At 44.1% G+C, this 21,978-nt stretch overlaps 1 protein-coding gene across 1 annotated transcript in view; it reads left to right on the top strand.

The window, feature by feature from the left end:
- Window positions 1-21,978, top strand: part of SLC24A4 (solute carrier family 24 member 4) — a 157,072-nt gene that overhangs the window by 60,299 nt on the left and 74,795 nt on the right. The window lies entirely within an intron of this gene.

Genomic DNA, 21,978 nt, shown 5'->3' with positions numbered 1-21,978 from the left:
ATGGCCTAGTGGAAAGAGCAAGGACCTGAGAGTCGCAGGACCTGGGTTCTAATCCAGGCTCCACCTCTTGTCTGCTATGTGACCTTGGGCAAGTCACTTCTCTATACCTCAGTTCCTTTATCTGTAAAATGGGGATTATAATAATAATAATAATAATAATAATAATGTTGGTATTTGTTAAGCGCTTACTATGTGCAAAGCACTGTTCTAAGCGCTGGGATAGATACAAGGTAATCAGGTTGTCCCACGTGGGGCTCACAGTTTTCGTCCCCATTTTACAGATGAGGGAACTGAGGCCCAGAGAAGTTAAGTGACTTGCCCAAAGTCACACAGTTGACCAGTGGTGGAGCTGGGATTATAAGACTATGAGTCCCACCTGGGACAGGGATGTGTCCAGCCTGATTAGCTTTCATCTATCCCAGTGCTTAGTACTGTACCTGGCACGTAATAAGCACTTAATGAATACCATTCTTAAAAAAAAAGGAAATCTTCCTGGGGAGAAGAGTTGTGAGTCTCGGGAATGTTTTACCCGGGGCTGTTTTGAAATCTATTCCTAGAGCTGTACTTCGATCTCATCTGTCTCGCTGCTGACCTCTCCTGAATGTCCTTCTCCTGGCCTGGAATGCCTTCCCTCCTTATGTCCGACAAACAATCACCCTTCCAACTATCAAGGACTTATAGAAGGCACATCTCCTCTGAGGCCCTCACTGACTAGTTCCTTATTTCCTCTTATTCCACTCCTTTCTGTGTCACCCTTGCTCTTTGATTTGCACCCTTTATTTACTCCTCCCTTAGCCTCACTGCACTTACGTACTGCTCCATAATTTATTTATTTATTTATTGCGGTCTCCCCTTGTAGACCGCAAGCTCACTGTGGGTAGGAAAAGTGTCTCCCAACTCTGTTATACTCTCTCAAATGCTTAATACAGTGCTCTGCACAGAGTAAGTGCCCAATAAATATGATTGATTGATTCATTCAAAAAATACAAGCCACCTATTTGTCTATCTGGGAAGTGTTCACTGCAGGCTTGACCAGATGAATACTGGAGAGCTCTTTCAGGTGGATGTGTAAAGATGCGTTTCCAGGAGCTCCTTCCTCTTGTGGATCTAAACAATCTCTTTATAATATTTGGATGCTATTTTTGTTCACTGACCTTTCCTGCTCTGTGCCAAAGGAATTTGTGTGTAAGAGTCAAGGTGGTTCAAACCCAGCATACAGATTAGAACCTGTGAAATAGGCTCTCCTGAGTCCTTGGTCAGTCTGTGTTTCTTTCTTTCCCAGGTGTGGACTGCCTATCAGGATGCTGGGAAAATCCCAATGGGCTGGTGCTTGTGTGAGTCCATTGGCCACTTCTGGCTTAGAAAAGGCAGGGAAATGATTGGAGGCATTTTGAGATGCAGTGAATGGAATCAATTAATGGCATTTATTGGGCACTTACGGTGTGCAGAGCCCTGTACTAAGCTGTTGTGAGAATACAGTATAACAAAGTTAGTAGACACCTGCCCTGTCCACAGTGAGCTTATAGTCTAGAGGGGGAAGTTAAGGAGCTTCTTTTCCTCAAACGTCTCTCCCTACTCTCTCCTTGGGAGTAAATAGCTTCAGTCAGCCCAGCCCTGATCTTTTCTATACATCCCCATGCCTTTCCTACAAGATTGGGTTCCCAGGCATTTTCCATTAATTCCTCCCCAGAAAATTGTTTCATTTCCCAAATCTCTCTTTCCCCCAGTGAGCTTCTTCTTGTTTCAGGCCTTTGCTTTCGTTTTCCCTTCTCAGCTGGCTTCATCTGCTTGCTGTTTAGTTCCCTTTCCCTCCCCGTAAATAACCTTCTGTGGTTGACTGTGCTGGGCATCCAATTACAGTAGTAGCAGTAGTACTACTACTACTAATAGTAGAAGCAGTGTGGTATAGTGGCTAGAGCATGGACCTGACAGTCAGAAGGTGGTGGGTCATAATCCCAGCTCTACCACTTGCCTGCTGTGTAACTTCAGGCAAGTCACTTCCCTGGGCCTCAGTTACCTCATCTGTAAAATAGGGATTGAGACTGTGAGCCCCGTGTGGGACAGGGACTGTTCCCCACCCGATTTGCTTGTATCAACCCCAGTGCTCAGTACAGTGCTGGGAGAGTACCTCATAAGTCTGAGTTATAGTAAAGAGCTAGAAAGAGCCCATAAAGAGCTTCTTCTCTAACAGGAGAGACAGCCATAAAAATATTTACCGATGGAGTACAATAATCAAAATAAATAATTGGCCGTGCAACTGATCATTCATATCTATGCAGGTGCTGAGGAAGGGCATTGCTATTCTACTCTTTTCGCTTTTCTTGTTTCCCACTTCCAAGTGGCTCATTTCCTCCTTGCCCCTTCTTTCCTTCTTCCGTCCTTCCATTCCCTTCAGCTCAGGCAGCTCCCGGGTCTGCCCCTGAAACATCCTCAGTTGGCAGTAATCTCATACCTCAACTCCAGTGCATTTTGCCCTCCTGCAGGCTGAGACTTGCCCATGCCATGGATCGGTCAACATTTCTCCCAAGAGTAGGGGGCAAAGCTCCTGTCAAATAGGCTATAAATTCCCTGCATCCCACATGGCATAATCAGCCTGTCATTCTTTATTATAGTAAGCTATTTTTAAACATTTCTTAGTCTTTGGTCTTCCCTCCCCCATCCTTAACACAGTACTGTAGCGTGGCTTAGTGGAAAGAGCATGGGCTTTGGAGTCAGAGGTCTTGGGTTCAAATCCTGTCTCCACCAATTGTCAGCTGTGTGACTTTGGGCAAGTCACTTAAGTTCTCTGTGCCTCAGTTACCTCATCTGTAAAATGGGGATTAAGACTGTGAGCCCCATGTGGGACAACCTGATCACCTTTTAACCTCCCCAACGCTTAGAACAATGCTTTGCACATAGTAAGTGCTTAATAAATGCAATTCTTCTTCTTATTATTATTATTACTGTACTGGACCACTCTACTGGTTTTTGGTTTTAATGGTATTTGTTGATCATTTACTGTGTGCCAGGCACTGTACAAAGATCTGGGGTGGACACAAGCTAATTAGGTTGGACCCAGTCCATATCTCATATGGCGTTCAGATTAGATGTCCTGATATTTTTATTCAGCCTATTGTTCACTGAAACCTTTTTTGCCTGTGAAGTCTAAACTTTTTCTGTCATACCAGATCATCTCTCTCTATCCATTTGTTTTAAAGACCAGGAATAATTCCTATCCATCATCTGAGTGTTTACTGGGTTCATGTTTACCTCTGCAGGGCTCAGTGAGGCTGCAGGCTCATCATAGTTATTTTTATTCTATTGCATTCTCCTTAGCATAATGTTTTTCAGGCATGCTTACCCAATTCTTAGTAAGTTAGTGGATACTTTGCATTATCATCTTTCCAGGAGGAAAAGTGAGGGATGCTAGCTAGTACATCCCTGAACCCTGAGGTTGAGTTCAAGGAGAGCAACCATTGTGGCTCCCATTAATGGCAATTTGGACCTATGTTGTATCGCTTATAGCCATTTTACAGACAGATAACTGATCTCAGAGAGAGGTAAAAGTATAAGAATTTCAGGATGGAAGTTTAATCATGGATTAAAATAAAAAAAACTAGTCAACAGTCTTCCAGCTCAGCGTTTAATCTACTGCAGCATCTCATGTTTTGCCAAATTTTTAGATACGACTTTGTAGTCAAAACCCAAACCTCCAAAGAAAATGGAAAGAGCAGCCACAACTCCTGGCTCTGGCTCAACTCTCCAGGACTGCGGGATCCTCAGCAAATCACTTAGCTCCTTTGACCTTCCCCTTTCTGACTTATGCTTTGAGGTGCTGCCCCAGCAGGTTGAGCGGATTGAGGTGGTGTCTGGAAGGTGCTTTTCGGGCCTTCAGAGAAAGATTCCGGGTGGACGGGTCATCGGGCCCTAGAGGGGACGTTATTCTGGGATCACTGATGTAGATCGGTGACGGTATTGCTGCTGTGGATCTGAGAGCATAGGCTAGGCCTGATCTGGTTACATCTGGGGGGAAATGGAAGTTCCAGCCTGGGGAGAGGACCAACCTCAGGGACCTAGGAAGGGTGTTTCTTCAGTAGCTGGGGCTAAAGTCAGGCACACCCTAAATTTCTATAGCACTTTTGTTTTTTCCAAGGATTTTTGCATCAGTTACCTTGAGATCCAGCAGCGTGGATCTTAAGAGAAGCAGCGTGGCTCAGTGGAAAGAACCCGGGCTTTGGAGTCAGAGGTCATGGGTTCAAATCCAGGCTCTGCCAATCGTCGGCTGTGTAACTTTGGGCAAGTCACTTCACTTCTCTGGGCCTCAATTCCCTCATCTGTAAAATGGGGATTAAGACTGTGAGCCTCCTGTGGGACAACCTGATCACCTTGTAACCTCCCCAGCGCTTAGAACAGTGCTTTGCACATAGTAAGCGCTTAATAAATGCTATCATTATTATTATTATTATTATCCATGGAAGGTTGGGTAGTGCAAGTCAAGCTATCTCTATTTTTCCCAGTGAGGAAAATGAGGCAAAGAGGTAGGTAGTGATTTGCCCAAGGTCACACAGAAGGCTGAAGGCATACATAGCTGAGCCTAAAACCCAGGTCTCTTGATTCCCAGACCACTGTCTTTTAAAAGCTGGACTAAGGTCCCTTTGGTTGTATGTGTCATTTGACACAGATACACATTTTAACACATACTAGGGACATGGTGGCCCCAACCATTGAAATGTCAGGCAAAGCAGCGAGGAAACTGTATGAGTGAATGGCTATGGCCTGGGTACCATGAGACTTATTTAGTTAAGGTGTCTTGCTTGTTCAAAATGTCTTTGCGTGCCACCCAATTTTGCAAGTTGGTACTGATTTTTTTATGGTATTTGTTAAGTGCTTACTATACCTAGCACTGTACTAAGTGCTGGGGTAGGTACAGGCGTATCAGTTTGTACACAAACCCTGTCCCACATGGGGCTAGCAGTCTTAATCTCCATTTTACAGATGAGGAAACTGAGGCCCAGAGAAGTTAAGTGACTTGTCCAAGTTCGCAAATCAGACAAGTGGCAGAGCTGGGATTTAAAACCCAGGCCCTTCTATATAGCACAAGCCATGCCCCTCGGTGGGAGCTATACTTTCCTGGAGCCAGCTAATGTCTTTGTCACTCATGGCAACAGCAAGGATGTCCGTGAGCTCCATTTCCCCAGTGCCACAGCAGGAGGAGTGAGATTTTTCTTCCTCCCCTCTCATCCCTCCTCTGGGGCCTCCGGAGCTAGTGGCGGAGTCCACAGCAGACTCCTCTGTGGTCAGGGAGTCCTGGAGCCTTGGCAGTCTAAGCCCTGTTTGGTGGGGTTGAAAGGGGAGCCCAGCAGAACCAAGCGACTTTGAATCACTTGCAGGGTTCAGGGTCACCGCCTCCCAGAAAATTGGAGGGAACTAGGGAACTGAGGAATTAGCCCCTCTTTGAGCTGATGCTAACAGGCAAAACCAAAGACGGGGGCAGATGTCACAACTGGCAAACATGTCAGCAGAATAAGGGACCATCTTGGTGTGTGCATGGACCTACTGGATAAAATTCAGTAGCAATCAGTCAATCATATTTTTTCAGCACTTACTGTGTGTTCAGAGCACTTTACTAAGTGTTTGGAAGGGTACAAAATACAGTTGGTAGTGTTGAGCTCTTTAAATGTGAAGGACAACAATGACTCCTGCCACTACTCTGAGTCGCATACCACTTACTGATGATAAAAATAAAGAAGCACTATACAAAGGGAATAGCTACCAGAATATCTACCAAAATGCCTCTGTCCGGTAAATGCAAGTCCATGCAGACAAATTAAATTGAGGTAATTCTGTGGCTCTCAATGTATTTTTCTCGTCAGAGAGTGCCTTTGACAACATCCAGGGCCTTGTGAAATCGGGATAAACAGGAGCTGCCTCCCATGCGTTCCCTATGGCCAATATGGGGCAAGCAGTAGGGCCCAGAGGAAAGAACACAGGCTTGGGAGTCAGAGGACTTGGGTTCTTATCCTGCCTCTGCCATGTGCTTGCTGTGTGACCTTCAAGGAGTTACTTAACCTTGCTGTGGCACAGTTTCCTCATCTGTAAAATGGGGATTTGATACCTATTCTCCCTCCTGTTTAGACTGTAAGCTCCATGTTGGACAGGGATTCTCTTCTCTCCTTCTACAGCCCAGCCCGCACCCTCCGCTCCTCTGCCGCTAATCTCCTCACTGTGCCTCATTCTCGCCTGTCCCACCGTCGACCCCCAGCCCACATCATCCCCCTGGCGTGGAATGCCCTCCCTCCCCACATCTGCCAAGCTAGCTCTCTTCCTCCCTTCAGGGCCCTACTGAGAGCTCACCTCCTCCAGGAGGCCTTCCCAGACTGAGCCCCCTCCTTCCTCTCCCCCTCCTCCCCTCTCCATCCCCCCCCGCCTTACCTCCTTCCCTTCCCCACAGCACCTGTATATATGTATATATGTTTGTACGTATTTATTACTCTATTTATTTATTTTACTTGTACATATTTATTCTATTTATTTTATTTTGTTAATATGTTTTGTTTTGTTCTCTGTCTCCCCGTTCTAGACTGTGAGCCCACTGTTGGGTAGGGACCGTCTCTATATGTTGCCAACTTGTACTTCCCAAGTGCTTAGTACAGTGCTCTGCACACAGTAAGCGCTCAATAAATATGATTGATTGATTGATTGGGTCCCTCCTGATTAACTTGTAACTACCCCAAGGCTTAGAACACTGCTTGATACGGGAAAAAGTGCTTAACAAATATATGTTGTAATAATGGGTCTAACTATCATTATATTATGATAATATAATAATAATAATAATTGTTATTAATAATTCAGAGGATATGACTTAGAGGAAAGAAAATTAATCAGGGGATGCTTCCTGGTAGAGGAAGGTAAAATAACAGTAGTAATAATAATGGTATTTGGGCAAAGCTTACTATGTGCCAAGCACTGTTCTAAGTACTAGCAGCGTGGCTCAGTGGAAAGAGCCTGGGCTTGGGAGTCAGAGGTCATGGGTTCTAATCCCAGCTCTTCCACATGTCTGCTGTGTGACCTTGGGCAAGTCACTTAACTTCTCTGAGCCTCAGTTACCTCATCTGTAAAATGGGAATTCAAACTGTGAGCCCCCCATGGGACAACGATTACCTTATATCCTCCCCGGCGCTTAGAACAGTGCTTTGCACGTAGTAAACGCTTAACAAATACCATTATTATTATTATTACTAGAGTAGATTCAAGTTAATCAGGTTGGACACAATCCCTGTCCCACAGTAGCATGGCTTAGTGGATAGAGCATGGGCCTAGGAATCAGAAGGTAAATAGATTCTAATCCCAGCTCTACCACTTTTTGGCTGTGTGACCTTGGGCAAGTCACTTCACTTCATCTGTAAAATGGAGATTGAGACTGTGGGCCCCACCTGGGAAAGGGACTGTGTCCAACTCGATTTGCTTGGATCCACCCCAGACCTTAGTACAGTTCCTGGCACATAGTAAGTGCTTAACACATACCATCATTACTATTATTATTGTTATTATTTCACAGATGAGGTAAGTGAGGCACAGAGAAGAGAAATCACTTTGCCTAGGGTCACACAGCAGACATGTGGCAGAACAGGAATTAGAACCCAGGTCCTTCTGACTCCAGGCCCAATGCTTTATCCCCTAGGCCATGCTGCTCCTCAAGTTCTGAAGTTGTTTAGGAAAGTAACCTCTGAAATATTGTCCATTTTGCTTCAGATTCATCTTGGGTATAAGTTCATTCAGTTATATTTATTGAGCACTTACTATGTGCAAAGCCCTGTACTAAGTACTTGGGAGAGCATGGTATAAGAATGAACAGGCACATTCCCTTCCAACAATGAGATTACAGGCTAGAGCGGGAGAAAGACATTAATATAAATTCAGATATGCATGTAAGTGCTGTGGGGCTGGTGGGGGTGATGGATAAAGGGGGCAAGTCAGGGTGATACAGAAGGGAGCCGGAGAAGAGGAAAGGAGGGCTTAGTCGGGGAAGGCCTCCTGGAGGAGATGTGCTTTCACTAAGGCTTTGAAGTGTGAGAGTAACTGTCTCTTGGATGTGAGCAGTGAGGATGTTCCAGGCCAGACGCAGGACGTGGGTGAGAGGTCAATGGAGAGATAAACGAGATAGAGGTATAAGTTAATTCAGGGCAAGAGCACTGCCCTTCAGAAGTATGATTTGAAGCCAAAGATTTCATGCCTACCAAGGTTGGTTGAGCACTAAATACATTTTTTCCCCCAAATAAAGGTGAACTCTGAAATATTCATCAGAGGTTGATAGTCTCCTTGTGATGGGGCGTTCACAGGCTTGCTATGAGACTTTGGGTATTTTCTTTACAGTCTCGTTCTGTTGCCTCAGTTTCCCAGTTTGTAAAACCGGGACTTGGACATATGTCAGTCATAGATCCTAGGCTAATAGGATACTAGTGCTAGGGAGGTCCTCACTGGGGAGAAAGCAGATATTTTAGATTGGAGACAGGACTGGAGACAACTCCCCTTCCCCACCCCAGCCCCTCCTCAGCTCTTCCCCACTTGGCCTGAAATTTAAGACCCAGGTCAAGTGCTGGCCAAATTCCTGAATCGTTCAATGTTGTACGTTGTGTGCTTCCCTAGGGCTTTAGGAGATCCTCCTTGACATAAGGGGAGGACAGATCATGTAGCAAATCCCGATTATTTGCTGAGCATTTATGACGGTAGTTCAACAGAATCATAATTCGGGTGATAGTGACTTGAAAGGGGAAGATATATCTAAGACTGAGACCCCGTATGATCCCAAAGAAGAAAGCCTTGCTGTGATTGATCGTAAGCCTCTTCCGTTCTGCCAATATGCTCCTGGAACCAGAGGTTCTGGTGGGGGACTGTGCATATAGCCGGAGCAGGTAGGGAAATGCTTTGTGGGGTGCCTGCGGGGAGGTGGTAGGTGCACTCTTCTTACCCTTATTTTGTGGCCCCTTGATCAAACCATTCATTCATTCATTCAATCGTATTTATTGAGCGCTTACTGTGTGCACAGCACTGTACTAAGCACAAGTCGGCACCATATAGAGACTGTCCCTACCCAACAACGATGCACCTGAAGCCCTGGTCCAAAAACAGTTTTTTTCAGATCTATCAACTCCTTGGTGGGGAAGGCTTCGGGACCCTGAGATTGTCATGAAAGAGATGCCCTGGGGAAAATTTCCCTTGGGTGATTGGCAAAATGCTGGGCTCCCGGCTTGCGGGGAGATGATTTCTATTTACCCTCCTTTGATTTCCTCCACATCAGTGTTTCTGCTTCAGACTGAAAATTTCTAGAGGAGCCCACTGTTGGGTATGTACCGTCTCTATATGTTTCCAACTTGTACTTCCCAAGTGCTTAGTACAGTGCTCTGCACACAGTAAGCGCTCAATAAATATGATTTAATGAATGAATGAATAGAGGAAGATGGGGGACCAGTGGTTTGGGCATCTAGGAGCTTAACAAATACTATTTGTTGGTAGTGATTTGGAGAATTAAAAGAGATTATTTCTAGCCACCTTGAAATCTTGATTAGCAATTCCTCTAAGACTCAAATCCTGTTGAAGCTTTTGGTTCTCTCTATCAAAATGAATTTCCTTAGAAGTCCTCCAGATGGAAATATCTTCTCTTTTGGGTAATGACTGTGTTAGGCTAAATTTCCAGCAGAGTGCAAGGACTTTCATTCAGCTTTTAGTGTCAGAAAATGGGAAGGTGGCCCTGTCCTTACTTTAATGGCATGGGCTCTGAGTTAAAAATGCATCCCCAGGTAGCCTGAACTTCTGAAAACATGCTTATGCAATCAAACTGAGGTATCACCTTGGTTTTAATATGGCAAAGTTGGGATGGAAGTTTTCATGCAAGTCATCCCCACCCCCAAAAAATTTCAGATTAACGGAACAACTTGGATGCTTTTTTCCAAGAAAGCCCAGCAGGTGAACAGCTAAGGAAACTGGAGAAAACACCTTTTTGGGTTTCTTCAGATGTAAGTTGAATGAAAAATATCTCTACTTGTCTCACCAAGGAAGGTTTTCAAAAATGCCTTTCATTTACCAAATACCTTGGAAAGAGTACAAAAATATTTCAAGGATTTGACATTTAAATTAAAATGTTACCTCATTCTTTGATGTAAAAGAAAACGTTTTATCTACCTTTTCATCTATTTACCTACTGCTCAAGATAATTTATATCACTGTTTATATTTAAGGGGAACATGTGATTTATTAGTCCCAAGCTCTGTCAATTTCCATACTATCATTTTGAAATGATAAATGTAAACTTAGTCCTTTTAAGATACCCCACTAACAATTCCTTCCAACTAAACAAATTTCCATTTGAACAGTGCAAACATGAGGACAATATCTAGAGAACCTCTAATTAACATGTAAATTGCAAACCATAATTGCTTTTGCAAAGTAATGTTTTAGGTAATGGGAAAGTGTTTTAGTATTTAAAAGGAAGGAAAGTCGTACCGGAATTAATGTATCACATTGTTACAAGGTAAAACTGATTGGTTTAGTTAGGCTGCTGTAATTACCCAAACTGGTAGTAATGAAAGGAAGTTTGCTGATTATTTGGAGGCTTAAGTACTCAAACTGTAAGTTTGGATCCAAGAGGCATTTTAGCTACTCTGGCGGCCAACATGGCAGATCCATCTGCCTGATGGAGATCCATCAGGCCAACAGGGTGCCAATATCTAAATTATGGCTCCTGCTCACTGAACGGTCCCCTAGAATTCTAAAACAAATAGGGTACCACCTTCCCAAACAACTGATTTATACATAGAGTAGCTTATTCTTTTGGCCCCAGGCATCATCACACTCAGTTATTATTTCTAACGTTTATTAAGCCCCAATAGCGTACCCTGCACTGCAGTAATAAAGGAAATCAATGAACATAGTCCCTGTCCTGTAAGGGACCTCACAGTGTAAATGATGGAGGACGGGCCTGGAAATCAGAAGGACTTGAGTTCTAATCATGAATCTGCCACTTATTTGCTGTGTGACCTTGAGCGAGTCACTTAACTTATGTCACATTTCCCTCATCTGTAAAATGGGGATTAAAACTGTGAGCTCCATGTGAGAGAGGGATTGGGTCCAACCTGATTATCTTGTATCTTCCCGAGTGTTTAGGAAAGTGCCAATGCTTAACGAACACCAGTATTATTATTAGTGGTAGTAGCATTACGTCAGTTTCAAAGAACAAGGAAGAGATAAGATGTACAGTACAAACAGAGCAATCTCATCCCAAAACTCAATTTTAAAATATGTAAGAAAGAACGTACTTGGAGGGTGCAGAATTTTCAAACCTCACTGCTCCAGGCCAGCAGTCCTTGGGGAACAAATGGCCACAAGCTTACCAGTGCTCTGAACGCCAGCCCCAGAGACTCTAACTGCAAGGTTTGACCCATCTCTTCTCCTGCGGTGGGTGGGGTGAGGGCTGAGGCTGGACTAGATAGAAGCTTCTTTCAATGTAGAGGTAATTTAAGTTAACTAAGGTTTTGAAAGTTTGCTATGTAGTAGCTCTGTGGTTTGTTTGGGTTGACAGCTGTCACTGAAAATAAATGATTTGGGGGATGAGAAGATCCAAAAAGTAGCAATAAATATGTGCTCTGGGATTGAACCTGAAGAGCGGCAGTTGAAGTAAATGAAATTGTAATTACTCAAAACTGTTAATAATCTTTATCTTTTGTAGTTATTCTCAGAATCCTACAAAAGCCAATTCTGTTTCTTGATTTTGATATATTGCTTCTTTCTTTGGCTACACATACATCTTTGTCAGTTTTGCCCTTGTACCTAGAGAAATGTAGCAAAACAATAAAATGTTTTCCGAGTACTGTACCGTACCACATCTTTCATAATGCTGAACTGTAACTAACCAATGAACATTGTCATTTTTAGATAAATAACTGCCCAGCCATTAATATACACAAGCGCCATGGCCCTGAAGCTTTAAAGCCTCCCTGGTGGAAATCAGACCGTGAGTCTGAGATATTTGAAAATCCAGTACTTTGGCCTTCTTTATTACCATCTCCCTTTTTTCATTTAAGATCATCTATTTCCATGAAAGGCATATCCTGCAGGAGCTGTAGTGATTTAGGAATCATTAGGAGGTTCTGAAGTGGGGTGCAAGTGTAGTGGAACCAATATAAAATTGTCAGCTTGGACAGGTGGTATTTGTATGGTGGGATGCTATGCAGAGGTACAGATGTTCAAAAAAACATGCAATTAACTCTTCTTTCTCCCGGTGAATGGGAATGAAAATAAACACATAATTGAAAACTCTCCTTTTTGGGTCCTGTACCACTAGCTCTCACCAAATCTGCTAACAAAAAGCAAATTGACTAACTGAGGTGTCATCTCTCTTTTCTCACCCTTGTGCTATCTAGGAGGAGCAATAGTAGAGCTGGCAGTCAGAGCAAAAAGGCAGGAAACAATTTAGTTGTTATTAATTAACTAATTGATTTAACTTAATTTAACTGATTCATTTTAATGTCTATCTCCCCCTCTGGGCTGTAAGCTACTTGTGAGCAGGAAGCATATCTACCAACTCTGTTGTACCTCATCTGTAAAATGGGGATTGAGACTGTGAGCCCCAAGTGGGATAGGGACTATGTCCAACTCGATTTCCTTGTCTCCAACCCAGCACTTTGTACAGTGCCTGGCACATAGTAAGCGCTTAGCAAATGCCATTGTCATCATCATTACCACTCTTTTCAAGTGTGTAGCTCAGTGCCCTGCACACAGTAAACATTCAGTAAATACCGCTGATTGATTCTCAGAGTTGATCACGAGGTAGTGACCATATGTAACCAGCCTCATACCAAATGTGCACATATAATAATCCAAAATAAATACTTTTCACCAAAAATTTCATTTTTGATGGGTTTCTTATTGGCTATCAAAAAACCGTTTGTCATAGCTAGCCTAATTTGAAAAAGATACTGTGGTGCATACCATAGAGGCCACTGCCTATTGTCTTTGAGAATCAGTGAGTTGAATCTCGGGTGGCCAGAGTAACCTGACCTTTGACCTTTGAACTTCCAGCAGACTTTTTTGCAACGCTGGGAGGCAGGGGTCAGGACCGGCACTGACATTGGAATGGAGGGTTCCAGCCGCAGACAGTGATGATTGTTCTCGCCTCAGATTTATCGTGGTGATTCCTGCCTCAGTCCACATAAAAATTCCTCTGCCCCGGAGTGCTCCAAACATGGAGATTTTTCCGTGGTATTTATTGAATGCTTCTTTGTGCCTCAGTTTTTAAATCTGTAAAATGGGGATTCAATACCTGTTCCACCTCCAACTTAGACTGAGCCCCATGTGGGACTGGGTCTGACCTAATTATTTTGTATCTACCCTAGCATTTAGTACAGCTTGGCACATAGTAAGCGCTTAACAACTACTATCATTATTAGTATTGTTATGTTGTTTTGCTTATTGTGTGCAGCACACAATACTAAACTCCTGTGAGGTACGTACAACAGAGTTGGCAATCATGATCCCTATCCACTGGGAACTTGAAATCTAGAAGCGGAGACAGATGCAGAAATAAATACAGATAGAGGAAATGGCAGGATATGCAATTGCGGCTGACCTGAGAATGGGGTGAATATCAAGTTACAGGTACGAATTCATAGGCAAAGCAGTGGGGAGGGCTAAAAGGTGAAATAGGGTTTAGGGAAAATAATTACAGTGGATATTAGTTTGAGGTAGAATGCCATGTGGGCAGTAACCACGTCCTTATAAGTTCTCTGTTACATAGAATAGGAAACAACATCCAGTGCCCAGCACATAGTAAGTGCTTAACAAATACCAACATTATTATTATTATTATTATTATTATTATTATTATTATTATTATTACCTAGTGGAAAGAGCATGGGCCTCAGAGTCTGAGGACCTAGGTTCTAATCCCGGCTCTGCCAATTGCTTGTTGTGTGACCCTGGGTAAGTCACTTAACTTCTCTGGGCCTCGGTTTCCTCACGTAAAATGTGGATTAAGTCCAACTCTCTCCTACTTAGATGGTGAACCCCATGTGGGACAGGAACTGTGTCCAACCCAATGAACTTGTATCTACCCCAGGGCTTAGAACAGCGCTTGACACAGAGTAAGCACTTAACTAATACCATTATAGAAATGTTCAAGTTTACTAGACTTTGGTGAGGTGTGGTGCAGGGGAAGAAATATACCGACTTTAGGTTTCCACCCTGAAACCTTGCAGAACAGGTGGCTATGCCTCAAAGTCCGAGTGCCATTTCAAGAAAATCCAAACCCATCAGCTTAAGATGAAATATTATTCAGAGAGAAAGGTGTAGGAGACCTCCTCATACCATTGTTTTTATAAGTTCTCCATTTTCCATCACCTAGGGTGCACACTAAAGTTGCTGAAATCAATGTTCCCCAAGTTCATTTGCTGGTTACCTTTTTTGGGATGATGGTGACACCTTGAACCTGTAGTGTTGGTTTGCGAACACTCTAACCACCTTGAAGTAGCAGAGTGTGAAATTGATTTCTCCCCTTCTAGACAGTATGTTTCTTTTGGGCATGGAGCATGACTATCAATTCTGTTGTATTGTACTCTCCCAAGCACTTAGTGCAGTGCTCAGCACACAGTAAGAACTTAATAATTACCACTGATTGATTAAAGAACCATTGAGTGATTGGCTGAAGAAGTTTAATTTCAACCTAATTAAGTGTTTGCACTTTCTATGTAGTTGCTAAAACTATATAACAAAGAGCAGTGTTTATGGGTGAGTCTCATGGTGGGGCTATTTGTTGCTCAGTTGATCGATCAGTTTTACTGGTGTGCTTACTCTGTGCAGAGCACTGTACTAAGCACTTGGGAGAGTACAGTGAACAGAGTTGGTAGACATGTTCCCTTCTCACAGCAAGCTTATAGTCCAAAGGGTGAGAAAGGCATTAATATAAATAAATCATTTATGGATGTATACAGTAGTTATTTCAGCTGTATGCACACACACACATATACACATACATATCTTCATACATGGGGGAAGCTGTATATATCGTCCCTTCACAACAGTCCTGAGAAAACCTGAGGTACAGAAGTTAAAGAATATCTCCCTAGATCCCAAATGAAATCTGTTATGAATAAAAATTTCCAAACTTTGTGGCCACTAATCTAACTGCTAAGGTGGTCTTTATTCAACAGTTTAAATTAGCCTAGCACCTAAAAGAAAGTAGTCTGGGCCTGAAAAAATATCCAGTTGTAGGCAATCAAGAGTCAAAGACAGACTTAAGAGAAATCACTAGTTCAGTATAAATCTTTATTATCCTTTGAATTTTTCAGATTGGCAGTCCCAACATCCCCTGATTTGCTTAACTGGTCAAATGCCTTACATGTTGTAGACTATGTGCACTTGATTCTAAAGGCCAAACAGGTGTGGGAGTCAGAAGATTCAGGAACTAGTTCCAGTTCTGCCACTGGCCAGCTGTGTAACCTCGGACAGGTCACTTAACCCCACTGTGTCACAGGTTCCCTCATCTTCTACAACCCAACCCACACACTTCACTCCTCTAATAGTAATAATAATGGCATTTATTAAGTGCTTACTATGTGCAAAGCACTGTTCTAAGCGCTGGGGTGGCTACAAGGTGATCAGGTTGTCCCACGTGGGGCTCACAGTCTTAATCCCCATTTTACAGATGAGGTAACTGAGGCACAGAGAAGTTAAGTGACTTGCCCAAAGTCACACAGCTGACAAGTGATGGAGCTGGGGTTTGAACCCATGGCCTCTGACTCCGAAGCCCATGCTCTTTCCACTGAGTCACGCTGCTTCTCTAATGCTAACCTTCTTACTGTACCTCAGCCTCGTCTATCTCACCACCATCCCTTCACCCACTTCCTGCCTCTGGCCTGGAATGCCCTCCCTCCTCAAATCCGGCAATTACTTTCTCCTCATTCAAAGCCTTTTTGAAGGAATATTTCTTCCAAGAGGCCTTCCCTGACTAAGCCCTCTTTTCTTCTTCTGCTCCCTTCTGTGCCACCCTGACTTGCTTCCTTTATTCATCCCCCCTCCCAGCCCCACAACAGTTATGTACCTATCTGTAATTTATTTATATTAATGTCTGTCTCCTCCTCCGGAGTGTAAGCTCGTAGCTTAGTGGACAGAGCAAGGGCCTTGGAGACAGAAGGTCATGGGTTCTAATCCCAGCTACACCACTTGTCTGCCATGTGGCTTGGGCACATCACATCACTTCTCTGTGCCTCAGTTACCTCATCTGTAAAATGGGCATTAAGACTGTGAGCCCAGTGCGGTACAGGGACTGTATCCAACCCAATTTGCTGGCAAGCCCCCCAGCGCTTAGTACAGTGATTGGCACATAGTAAATGCTTAACAAATACCATAATTATTATTATTATTATTATTATTATTGCTATTATTGAGCTCATCGTGGCCAGGGAATGTGTCTGTTTATTGTTATATTGTACTCTCCCAAGCACTCAGGAAATGCAGCTGAGTGAATGAATCATCTGTAAAAAGTAAGATACTGCTTTCCCTCTCGTTTAGATTATAAGTGCTGTATGGAACAGAGACTGTGTCTGATCTGATTATTTTGTATTTACCTCAGTGCTTTGCATAGTGTTTATACTAATGGCATTATTATTATTAAAATGTGGATGAAAGACTTTCTTCCCCTCCACACACAGCCAGGCTTTGCCTCAGTGCTTGAACAATTGTGTCTAAATTTCCAAGGTACAATGCCAGTGCCTCTTGCCCTTTGTGTGAGAGAGATTTTCCCGGGCTTTCAGCTCCACTTCAGGAGAATTTCAGGGATGCATCCTAAAATGCTATGAATGAACTAGACAACTGGAACAAAATTAAGTTTCCACACTGCCACAAATTGCATATGTGACTGTCATTGATTGATTGATGTGACCACCTTTCCTCTTTTAATGGGATATTTTCCCTTCACAGCGGGAAACCAAAGTCTGGCTCTGTTGGTTAAAGAACATGCCTAAGGGACTGTAATAAATCTACCTGGGCTGTTTAATCATCAGCGCTAATTTTCACTTCAGATAATCCTGCCTTTATGAAGATTATTCTGTTCCGAACTTGGAAGAATTTAATTATTGAGAAGCGTTAACAATGCTTTTATTGAATGGGTTTAATAGATGGAGTTTAGTCATTGTTCCCTTTATAAGCTGCTACATAGCATAGCTCGGATAATCATATTTGGCAGCTTGTCCGTGTTGATCCAAGCAAATTGAATTAACATACAAGTCAAGATTTAATTTGTTAGTGATGTCTCTTGCCAAGAAGCAGGGAGAGTTTGTGTTGAAAAGAGAAATCCACCTTTCCTCTTGCCATATGTTCTCAGCCTCTGGATAAGAAAAGTTCAATGTTTGCCATCTTGTATCCTGGAATTGATCTCACCCAGGTGCTTTGTGTGACGTTGTGCTACAGTGCAGCTTGTTTGTTCCAACAGTGGGGTCAGTTAAGTTTATATTGTGAATTACTTGTCAAAGAATTAAACATAAACAGACTAAGCACTAGATTTCCATGGGGGGGTTCCTTCATGCTTCTGCAGGGTGGCTTTGGACTGCTCTACTCCACTCCAATTTTCTGTTACTTCTTTATAGTATTTGTTAAGTGCTTACTATCTGCCAAGCACTGTTCTAAGCATTGGGGTAGACGAAGGATAATCAGGTTGGGCACAGTCCCTGTCCCATGTGGGGCTCACAGTATAAGTAGGAGGGAGCACGATTGAATCCCCATTTTACAAATGAGGAAATTGAGACACAGAGAAGGTAAGTGACTTTCCCAAGATCACATGTGAGCCCACATGGGGCTCACAGTATAAGTAGGAGGGAGCAGGATTTAATCCCCATTTTACAAAGGAGGAAATTGAGACACAGAGAAGGTAAGTGACTTTCCCAAGATCACATAGCAGACAAGTGGTGGAACCACAATTAGAAACAAGGTCCTCTGACTCCCATGCACGTGCTCTTTCCACTAGGCCATGATGCTTCTCCGTGTTCTCTTATGTTTTAATGCCCAGAAGACAACCTGAGAGTGTTGGGATACTCTACATCTGACATGACAGAACTGGAAAACAACTCTTATCCCCAGTGGGGTGCTTAGAGCTGGTATTTTTTTTTCCCACAACCACTAGCCAGTTTCCTGGGGTTGGCTGAAGATTTTCCAGCTCTCTGGGTTGGAACAAAAGCCCTAACCACTCCACCTTCCATCCCCACTTCCAAACCCCAATCGATCACTGATATTCATTGAGCACCCGCGGTGTGCTGAGCACTCTACTAAGCTCTTGGGAGAGTACCACAGAGTTGGTAGATAAGGTCCCTGCTCATAAGGAGCTTATTGTGTAAGGGGTGGAGGTAGACACTAAAAAAAATTAGAGATAGGAGAAATGGCAGAATATAAGGATATGTACATAAGTGCAGTTGGGTGAATATCAAGTGCTTGAGGGGTACAGACCTAAATGCAGAGGCAAATGAAGGAATGTTCTTCTACTGATATGCAATTATTTGCATAGAATGTGACTGCAGTGTCCAAAGAAATAGTTGTGCACATATGTCCAACCTGACTAACTTGAATCTAACCCAGTGTTTAGAACAGTGCTTGGTACATAGTAAGTGCTCAATAACTACCATAATAATAATAATTATTATTATTTTTATTATGGGACAATGGTCCAGGCACCCAAATTAGTAAGTGTCTTTTGTTTAACTCAAAGATCATCAAGAACCTAACCTCCGTATTTTAAGAGAACTGAGTGCATTACAATTCTGCTGGTCAGAAAATTGAAACATTTTACAAGTTTGTCAACGTATGCCCATTAAATCCTCATGGAAAAAATAAGAAATTGTGGACCTTTCTCTACTCCTGCAAGGAATTCCTTATCTTCTGCGTTACTAGTAGAACTAATGTGGGTTTGAGGAGTAGTGCTCTACAAGTCTGTCAACATATGCCCATTAAATCCTCATGGAAAAAATAAGAAATTGTGGACCTTTCTCTACTCCTGCAAGGAATTCCTTATCTTCTGGGTTACTAGTAGAACTAATATGGGTTTGGGGAGTAGTGCTCTTTGGTGATCCATTTGGGGGAAGCCAATGGCCTTATTTGAGGTGGAAGGAAGTCCAAGAGGAACCTGAGTTGGTTGAAAAGTTGTAGGCAAAGGCTGATGCAACAGTGGGGCAGAGGCTGGCTTCATGTAGCTGTTTTGAAGCAGAGGACCCACCAGGCAAAGCATTGTTCTGATTTGTTGCTACACTTGTACTCTATGATGAGGGGAAAAGCTGGGCTAAACCAGAAGCAAAATGATTTGTATGAGATACTGTGGGTGGCTGACTCGTAGAAGACTGACCATGTTATCGGTTGGGGAGTGAGGTAGTATTAGCCCCAGGGAGATACTTAAGAGACAATGCTACAGTAGCTGCACAGTTATGAAGTGGAAGTGATGCCTTTTGGGGAGAAGTGGCCATTGATTGGAGTCCAGAGATTGTCTCTCAAGAGTCTGCCATGGCCCCTGATAATTATTTAATCAATCAATCAATCAATCGTATTTATTGAGCGCTTACTGTGTGCAGAGCACTGTACTAAGTGCTTGGAAAGTACAAGTTGGCAACATATAGAGACGGTCCCTACCCAACAGTGGGCATACAGTCTAGAAGGGGGAGACAGAGAACAAAACCAAACATATTTAAAAAAAATGAAATAAATAGAATAGATATGTACAAGTAAAATAAATAGAGTAATAAATATGTACAAACATATATACATATATACAGGTGCTGTGGGGAAGGGAAGGAGGTAAGGTGGGGGGATGGAGGGGGAGTGGGGGGAGAGGAAGGAGGGGGCTCAGTCTGCGAAGGCCTCCTGGAGGAGGTGAGCTTTCAGTAGGGCCTTGAAGGGAGGAAGAGAGCTAGCTTGGAGCAAGGGCAGAGGGAGGGCATTCCAGGCCAGGGGGATGATGTGGGCCGGGGGTTGATGGCGGGACAGGTGAGAACGAGGCACGGTGAGGAGATTAGCGGCAGAGGAGCGGAGGGTGCTGGCTGGGTTGTAGAAGGAGAGAAGGGAGGTGAGGTAGGAAGGGGCGAGGTGATGGAGAGCCTTGAAGCTGAGGGTGAGGAGTTTCTGCCTGATGCATAGGTTGATTGGTAGCCACTGGAGATTTTTGAGGAGGGGAGTAACATGTCCAGAATGTTTCTGGACAAAGACAATCTGGGCAGCGGCATGAAGTATGGATTGAAGTGGGGAGAGACTAGAGGATGGGCGATCAGAGAGGAGGCTGATACAGTAGTCCAGACGGGATAGGATGGGAGCTTGAACAAGCAGGGTAGCGGTTTGAATGGAGAGGAAAGGGCGGATCTTGGCAATGTTGCGGAGCTGAGACCGGCAGGTTTTGGTGATGGCTTGGATGTGAGGGGTGAAAGAGAGAGCGGAGTCGAGGATGACACCAAGGTTGCGAGCCTGTGAGACGAGAAAGATGGTAGTACCGTCAACAGTGATGGGAAAGTCAGGGAGAGGGCAGGGTTTGGGAGGGAAGACAAGGAGTTCAGTCTTGGACATGTTGAGTTTTAGGTGGCGGACAGACATCCAGATGGAGATGTCCTGAAGGCAGGAGGAGATGCGAGCCTGGAGGGAGGGGGAGAGAGCAGGGGCAGAGATGTAGATTTGGGTGTCATCAGTGTAAAGATGATAGTTGAAGCTGTGGGAGCGATTGAGGTTACCAAGGGAGTGAGTGTAGATCGAGAACAGAAGGGGACCAAGAACTGAACTTTGAGGAACCCCCACAGTGAGGGGGTGGGAGGGGGAGGAGGAGCCTGCAAAAGAGACTGAGAATGAATGACCGGAGAGATAAGAGGAGAACCAGGAGAGGACAGAGTCTGTGAAGCCAAGGGTGGATAGCGTGTTGAGGAGAAGGGGGTGGTCCACAGTGTCGAAGGCAGCTGAGAGGTCGAGGAGGGTTAGGATAGAGTATGAGCCGTTGGATTTGGCAAGCAGGAGGTCTTTGGTGACCTTTGAGAGGGCAGTTTCTGTGAAATGTAGGGGACGGAAGCCAGACTGGAGGGGGTCGAGGAGAGAGTTGGTGTTGAGGAATTCGAGTCAGCGTGTGTAGATGACTCATTCAAGGAATTTGGAAAGGAATGGTAGGAGGGAGATGGGGCGATAACTAGAAGGTGAAATGGGGTCAAGAGAGGGTTTTTTTTAGGATGGGAGAGACATGGGCATGTTTGAAGGCAAAGGGGAAAGAACCAGTGGAGAGTGATCGGTTGAAGATGGAAGTTAAGGAGGGGAGAAGGGACGGAGCGAGAGATTTCATGAGATGAGAGGGAATGGGGTCAGAAGCACAGGTGGCTGGACTAGCACTTGAGAGGAGGGAGGAGAGCTCCTCTGAGGATACTGCTGGGAAGGATGGGAGAGTAGCAGAGAGTTTTGAGAGCTGGGGGGTTGGAGAAGTTGGGGGAGTGACTTTGGGGAGGTCAGACCTGATGGATTTAATTTTATTAATGAAGTAGGAGGCCAGATCGTTGGGGGTGAGGGAAGGAGGAGGGGGAGGAACCGGGGGCCTGAGAAGGGAGTTGAATGTATGGGAGAGCTGACGGGGATGATGGGCATGGGTGTCAATAAGGGAGGAGAAATAGTTTTGTCTGGCAGAGGAGAGGGCTGAGTTAAGGCAGGAAAGGATAAACTTGAAGTGAACGAGGTTGGCATGGTGTTTAGACTTTTGCCAGCAGCGTTTGGCTGCTGGAGCATAAGAGCGAAGGAGGCGGACAGTGGCAGTGATCCAGGGCTGTGGGTTAGTGGTACGAGAGCAGCGAAGGGAAAGGGGAGTGAGTGAGTCTAGCTGAGTAGAAAGGGTAGAGTTGAGAGCAGCAATCTGATCATCAAGATTGGGTAGAGAGGAGAGGGAGGCGAGGTGGGGTGTGAGGTGCTCAGAAAGATGGATGGGGTCAAGAGAGCGGAGATCTCTGTGAGGGAGTA

The sequence above is a fragment of the Tachyglossus aculeatus genome, chromosome 1, assembly GCF_015852505.1.
Source record: "Tachyglossus aculeatus isolate mTacAcu1 chromosome 1, mTacAcu1.pri, whole genome shotgun sequence".
Lineage (NCBI taxonomy): Eukaryota > Metazoa > Chordata > Mammalia > Monotremata > Tachyglossidae > Tachyglossus > Tachyglossus aculeatus.
This window is presented reverse-complemented; position numbering and strand designations above follow the sequence as displayed.